Genomic DNA, 7,725 nt, shown 5'->3' with positions numbered 1-7,725 from the left:
CATTAAACATCACACTACCCTTAAACCAAATATAGGCAGTTTGGTAGATTAAGTTGATGTAGGGAAACTTGGAGAGAAATGTGGACTTCGTGCGTGCTAAATGTTGTATGGACTGTTTGAGACTGATAGGATGAAATTTGGGTGAAAACCTTAAGTTAGAGGTCGATTCTCAAGAATTGGTGTTTAATAAGGGGCATTGCACTAATCATTGCGAAAAAAAAATCCCAATGAGGACAACTTTAATAATCTCATTGTGAATCATCTCTTCGTAACCTTTATGACTCGAGTGATTAAGCCTGTAAGATTTTAAAATTTGGTACCCTAAAGTCATCTGATTTGGGAGTTATCGGCCTAAAGCTCGCTATAGGGGTCATTTAGAAAGTTTAAGGGAGAGACGTCCGCACAAAGAGTGATAAAAAAAAAATAAAAATAAAAATGTGAAAATCAAATACCTTGATTAAGCCCCGAACGCTTGTTTTAGAGGATTGGACTTTTGATAAGAGGTTGGTAACTTGGTTGATTCCTAGAAGTTGAAGCAGTCAAAAATAAGGAGAGTCCTCATTTGTTGATATATTGAACTGCAATCAGTGAAATCTAACCAAACTTGAGCGGTGTAAGATATTAGTATTGAAAAGTAATTTTAGAATCGACCTTGAGAAGTGAAAAGAGAACAAGTTTGGGGGTGTTTGAATCCCACGAGCGAGGTAAGGAAATATTTGACTTTTAAGGTTGGGAATTGGGTCAACTTATTATGGCACAGCGTTGCGCTTAACTCTCCACACACACACCCGTTTGCATCGATTAGGCGGGAATTTGACTTATGCATTATAGTTTTGAAGAAATTCTTGCAGTCGATGCTATGTTTTTAATCATGAGCCATGAAGGTAAGGCATCTAATGAAATTTATTCTTAAGTGATTGTGCATGATTTTAATTGTGCTTGTGCGTTTGTCAATGATTTTCTTTGGTTTAGTATTTGCTCGAGGACTAGCAAAATCTTAAGTTTGGGGGTGTTTGTTGAATGAATTTCACTCATTGATTTAATGTCTCTTAAGCTTGAAATATTTGGTTGTTTTTGAGAAATGTAGAACGTTTTGATGCGGGTATTTGTGTTGTTTTATAGGTAAACCAATTTGATGAAATGGTGAGTTTAAAGGGTGGAAAAGTGTCAAAGTTACATAAAAGTGAATGGACAAGAAGAAGCATCAAGATGCACGTGAAAGACGATGGAAGAAAGAAGGAAGAAAACCAACTAAAAAAAAAATACCTTAACACAGCGCCTGGGCGCCACAAATTAGCGCTCAAGCGCTGAACAAGCACAAGGAGCAGAATTGCAGCGGCCAGACGCTGCATGCCGAGAAAGGAAAAACGCAATTTTTCCAAATATTTTTGACCCAGCCCAACTCCAACTCGTAATGCAAATTAAGGGGATTATAAATACATATTGACAGACCTAAGAAAGGGTGTTGGACGGCTGAAGAAAGGAGGCAAGGAGATACACTAATTGAGAGAAGAATCACCGGATTTTGGAGAAGGAATCAAGCTGAGTTTTTTCTTATCTTTCTCTTCTCCATGCGATTTAATTTATATTTTATCATGTTCTTCTTCTCAATCATGAACTAAGTTATTAAATCTAGGGTTTGATGTAACATATTTGAGACATGATTCAATTTCTTTATAGTATTTCTATTTAATTTTCCAGAATTGGTTTATATTGTTCTTGCTTAATGCTTTCAGTTGCTTGATCACCAATTGAATGAATTGATGCTCTAAATTTAACGCTCGAGAGAGAGAAATTTAGGCATGATATAAGAACAATATAACCTAGATTTGTAGATTTCGAGAGAAAGTGCAATTCTTTGAGGGTAAAACAAGAACCAGATGCGTGATAATCTTTATAAATTTAACTCGGAATAGAGATATTGAGGTTGAAATATAGAGATAGGTTCTATTTGACGCTCGAGAGGAGGAAATAAAATTAATTTAGGATTCTTGCCTATGAATTCGGGAAATAATTAATGGAAGTATCTATAGGGGTTGAGAATTATGTTGATAATACGGTGAAATCACTCCCTAGACTTTACGAAATTGTCAATTAATCTTTAGAAATTGCCTCTCTTTTCTTGCATTATTAAATTCATCGACATTAGTTTAGCATTCAAACATCAATTTAACATCCGATTGTTTAGATAAAGTAAACGCGGACATAATTATAGTACTCAGTGGAAGTCGAATATTAATCCCTGTGGGTTCGACACTTTTCATTTCTTTAATATACTACAAAACTTGACACCGTGCGCTTGCGGTATAAAATCACATTACATAAGTCACGTGGCAACGGGCGACACTTGAACCCTACTCCTAGGTTCTCAAAATTTCACCTAAGAATTACTGTTGATCGAATAGGGTCGAAGCATGCACTGTAACAGAAACCACACCAAATGCTTGATCATAAGACCCCTTGCTAGAGCTATCGCCTTCGATAATCTCGAAAGCATTACAGAAATCATCAACACTATCTTACTTATGTTCAATGGATCCAACCTTAGCAACTGAACATAGTGCATCCGCTGAAATTGGTGGCAAAATGGAATCACCAAACTCCTTGAGCAATATTTTGAACCGACCCAGAGCCCATCATAAGAGGTAGTGTACTAAATTGTATTTCCACCACAATACTGAACTTGTTTAGATGTCTCTTAACTGGTTCTACGCTCCCCTACAAGATGTACAGTTAAGATTTCTTTCGTCCCTCCAGTACAATCAGACACCCCTTCGAACTTTCAAGACTCCACCAGATAATTTATACTCTTTTGAATATAAGGTACTCAATGAGATGAAATTCATATTCAAGTCTGAAACATGTCAAACCCGATCCATTGTTCTGACCGTCCCATCCTACAACCTCAATCAGACTCGTCCGATTTCAGCAATAGGTGAGACTGGTTGTTTCCCATTATAACTCCACCTTATTTGACTGTCTTATATGTTTGAAATAAATTCTGACTGCAACACATATGGTGCGAACATTTCGAATTAAGAATTCACTCCTTGTTAGTCTTAGACTCCTTGTCAGATATTACGGTCAACATCACATCACTGCCATCAGAAAAATCCTCGATAACATTAGCCTCATCCGAATTGAATGATTACACTATTGATTTGCAACTAAATTACCTCTAACCTGCAATTTATCACAATCCTTCTTAACGTGTCTCCTTCTGCAGTAGAAGCAATACAAATTGCTGAAGTTAACTTTTGATATGCCCCTCCGTTGATCATTATGAGATACAAGAGCTTCCTCATCCCTCGATGTAGCTTCAACCAAATGTTTTATCATCTCCTTTGACAATAGAGCATCGTAAACATTTTCAATGGTCAGCCTGTACAAGATCACGTTCTGAAACGACGAATAAGAGGCGGGTAGTGAACACAACAGGGTCAAGGTCAGATCCTCGTCTTCATACTTAACCCCCAATGTCTCTAAATCTGCGACAATTTCCTTGAACACAATAAGGTAGTCTTCCAGTGATCATCCTTTCGTCATATGATGGGAATACATCTTTTGCTTTAGAGCCAATTTGTTTGTGAGACTTTTAGTCATGCACAACTACTCCAGTTTCAACCACAAAGTAGCCGTCGTTTTCTTCTTCAAGACGTTCTGCAGAATATTATTGGATAAATGAAGATGAATCTGCGATAAAACTTTCCTATCCTTCCATTGTTTCTTCTCCGTTGTCCATTCAGCTAGCATCTTTTCAAAATTCAGCAATGCATCGTCCAAATCCAACTGAGCCAAAATAGCCCTCATCCTTACTTGCCACAGAGAAAACCTTGTGTTGCGATCCAACAACAAAATGTCATACGTCATGGCAGTCATATGTGAAAAACCTCAAACAATCCATAAAGAGCCTACCTCTGATACTACCTATTGATCCCAAAGGATTGTAAGAACTGAGATTTAATAAAATGATATGAAGTAACGAAGATCACAACAATGAAATAAGGTTAAAAGTAAAGAAATAAACAAGAGTTAAGCAGAAAAAATGATGTTTTATCATAAGAATAGGGATACAAAATTACAATACAACAATTTTTGTTTAAACAAAACTAAATAAAGATGTCACTATTTATAGGTACATATCATACTATAAAAATGAAAATAATATAAAAAATAGTGTAGAATTAAGAAAATAATATTTTTCCAATAAAATCACGTGAAAATAAGCAAACAATATTTTTCAATAAAATCACGTGAAAATAAGGAAATAATATTTTTCAAAAAATCCTCCCCCATTTGGGGAACAAAATTTAGCACTAACAAGCAATTTGATTCGATTAAAACTCAAAAAAAAAAATGAGCAAACGAATTTCAAGATTGGTCTGCTCAAACGAACCACCATCTTGTGGAGAAATGTTAAGGGATAAAATCTCATATCGTATAAACATGAAAATATAGAGCAACTTATAAGTTCTTGGGCTACTCTTCTTAACAAATTTGACATTTTAAGATAAAACTCCAAATCTCAATACTTCTTGCCCACTATATCAAAATTGGAGCTATAGTAAAGGTTGTGGAGAAAAAGAAGAAGAAGAAGAAAAAGCTCAAAATAGTAACCCAATAGTGCGTTTGGTGGGGAAGTGAAGGCGGAAAGGACAAAACTTAATGAAATCTTTGGCAAAACTAAGAACACAACTGTGTTGGAAAATGCTGTAGTGATATTTGTTGAATTGCAGTTGGATTTAAAAGGGATTATCGACGGATAAAATGCATGACCGAGAGAGAGCTAATTGGAATCATTGGTAAAGCGGATAAACGGCGGTTCAAGTCAAGCATTGTCGGTGAGGTTGAGTGGCAGAGTGGCGACTGTGACGAAGGAGTTTTGGAGGTAACGGCTGAAGGTGAAGGTAGAAATATCGTAGATAACAATACAAAAATTACCCAAACTGGAGGGAGCATAATTACATATTTTGGGATTTGAACATATGAATTGAGATCAAGAATCTTCTTGCAGATGTTTGATCAATGACCATCATGGATTGTCGTTGGAGTGAATGATTGCCTTCAAGTTAATGGTGGGGATGGAGGCAGCAGAGGGGAAAAGAAGATGATTTTTCTCTTCATTTTTGATTTTTTAATTTAATTTATTTGAGATTTATTCGTATTTTTTTGAAAAATTGGAAATATGATTTTAATTTGTTCTTTAATTTTCTTTTATTTAAACAGTCAAGTATATTTGTTATTCTACAATTTTTAATTGTAAAATTGAATAAAAATTGATGAAAATGACGTTTTCCACAATAGAACATGGAAATAGAGGTGAAAGTGCAGAAATTTGAAACGTAAAGACGTTTTGCACACTAAAGACCAAACATAGGAACGTTTTGTGCCAATAAAGCTACTTTAAAAGTCCTTATTTGAGAAAAATTACAAGTATAGTTTAATTTATAAATAGGTACAAGTGAGTGTTGGGCCTAATTTTCTCGACTATATTCCCCCGTTCAAACTTAAGCCCAAATCTCCTAAGATAAACATAAGTGAAAATTATATCGAGCCCTACTTTTAAAGATTACATATAAAAAAATAGAATTATAGTTTATATATATACAAAAATCAGATCATTACAATATTTTAATATTAAATAATAATATTATAAAATCCAATTAATTATATATCTAAAACCCAACCCCCAATATTCATTTTCTTCCTCATTTTCAATCCATTCTCTCTCTACTCTACCTCACTGCCATCGCTAGATGCTGTAAAGGCACTGCATGAAGCCGTGCACCATCGCCAACGAGGCTTCTCTACACAATTGTCTCATGTAGAAATCGTTTCGCAGCGTCGCGAGGCTTCTTTGGTGTAGCGCTACTACAACGACATAATCGTCGCTGCGTAGAGACGCCGCGCGTCGAGGTGCCTCACACAGTAAGTAGTGGTGGTGGTTGTTTACGTGTGTTTTGTTGTGGTTTTTATTGGTGGAGATGGTGGTGGATCTGGCACTAGAGGTGGGTTTTGTTGGATCGACAGTGGGTCTAGTGGGATGGATCTGACGATCAGGGGCGGAGCCAGGAAATTTTATCAGTGCGGGCGCAATTTAATCGACGCCAAACTTTGAATTTTTGGTCATGAATTTGATGATAAAAAAATATAAAACAATATCACGAAAATACTAAAAATGACATAATTCATAAGTTACACTTATTTCTTGCGAGTTTTCATACTTTGATATCGTTGTACAATAATTTCGTTATCAATTTTAAAAAAAAATGTATCTCATTCAAATAATTAAATTTCTATGGTAGGATGTATTGTCTTACAAAAAATTTGAATATCTTTTTTACATAAAAACTTTGCCAATTTATGATGTATCCTTTTGAAGTTGGAAAGATAAAACTTCTATCAGTCATATTGCAAGTGCCTATTATACTTATCTTTAGCATACTAATTCAATAGTAATGGCAAGTGACATTCTACTTATTCATGCAAAGATAAGTGAATAGTGAGAAAGAAGAGAAAGCTATCAATGAATGCGTAACAACAAAGTTTACATTCAGGGACATAAAAAAACAAATCAAATTACTCAAAAAAGCTCTTCAAAAGATCCACCGCCAATTTTTTTCTTAGCTTAAACTTTCCGCCAATCACATAATTCATCATTAATTTCCTAAAATTGATTAAAAAAAACAAATTCTTTATTTATTCCACAATTAATCACTCAATACCAAAGGTATCAAATCCAGACTTCAAAAATACCCTTTAGATCATGAAATCATCGTAAAAATTAAATCATCGAAAAATCACAAAAGTTCATTTATTTTGAGTTACGTAAAAAATTTAAAAAGTTGAGAAATATTGTCCAAGCCACCATTATATTCCAAACATAGGACTCTTAAAAAGAGAAAGGACAAAAAAATAAATTAAAAAAATATAAAATAAATAAAATAAAAATTTTTAAAATGGGCATGGGCCCAAAGTTCAGTGCAGGCAATTGCCTGCACTGACCCATATGGGGCTCCGCCCCTGCTGACGATGGTGTTGCTAGATTTGGTGGTGGCGACGGTTGTGATTTTTTTAGATATGGCGATGTTTTTTTTTCATAGAAGCAATGGTGATGGTAGTGCCTCGCGGTATTTTGGGTTGTGAATATGGAATGGTAGGCTGTTGGTGGCGGCAGAGGCGGTGACAATGATGGTGTAACTGTATCATTGGTGGTGGTGGGGTGGGGTGGGGTAGGATAAGGTTGGGAATGGAGAGTGTTTGTAACTAATTATTTGATTGATTATAATCACAAATAATTTGTGACCAATAATTTTGTTGATTGTGACCAATAAATCGATTAATTAGAAATCAATAAATAATAAGTGATTCAAAAAATGTGATTGTGACTCACAGTTTGCTGAGCTGTGATCGATTCATTTGATAATTTGTGATCTTTAAATAAGTTGTAACTTATAAAATTTGTAATTGATGAATAAATTGTGACCTAAATTTTTTTTTTATCTAAGATTGAGAATAATTTGTAACCTATAAATTTTTTTAATTCGTGACAGAGCAATATTTTGTGATCTATAAAATTTTTGATTTGTGATCCTGAAAATAATTTGTAACCAAGTAATTCGATAATTTGTAATCAAATTGTATAAATTTATGACCTTAATATATTTAATTAATAAAATATTTTTTAATTAATAATTTCTTAAATAAAATTTAATAAAATTTGAT

The sequence above is a fragment of the Olea europaea genome, chromosome 13 (genome assembly GCF_002742605.1).
Source record: "Olea europaea var. sylvestris chromosome 13, O_europaea_v1, whole genome shotgun sequence".
NCBI classification, from domain to species: domain Eukaryota; kingdom Viridiplantae; phylum Streptophyta; class Magnoliopsida; order Lamiales; family Oleaceae; genus Olea; species Olea europaea.
The sequence above is the reverse complement of the archived record's forward strand: the minus strand, read 5'-3'. Positions refer to the sequence as shown.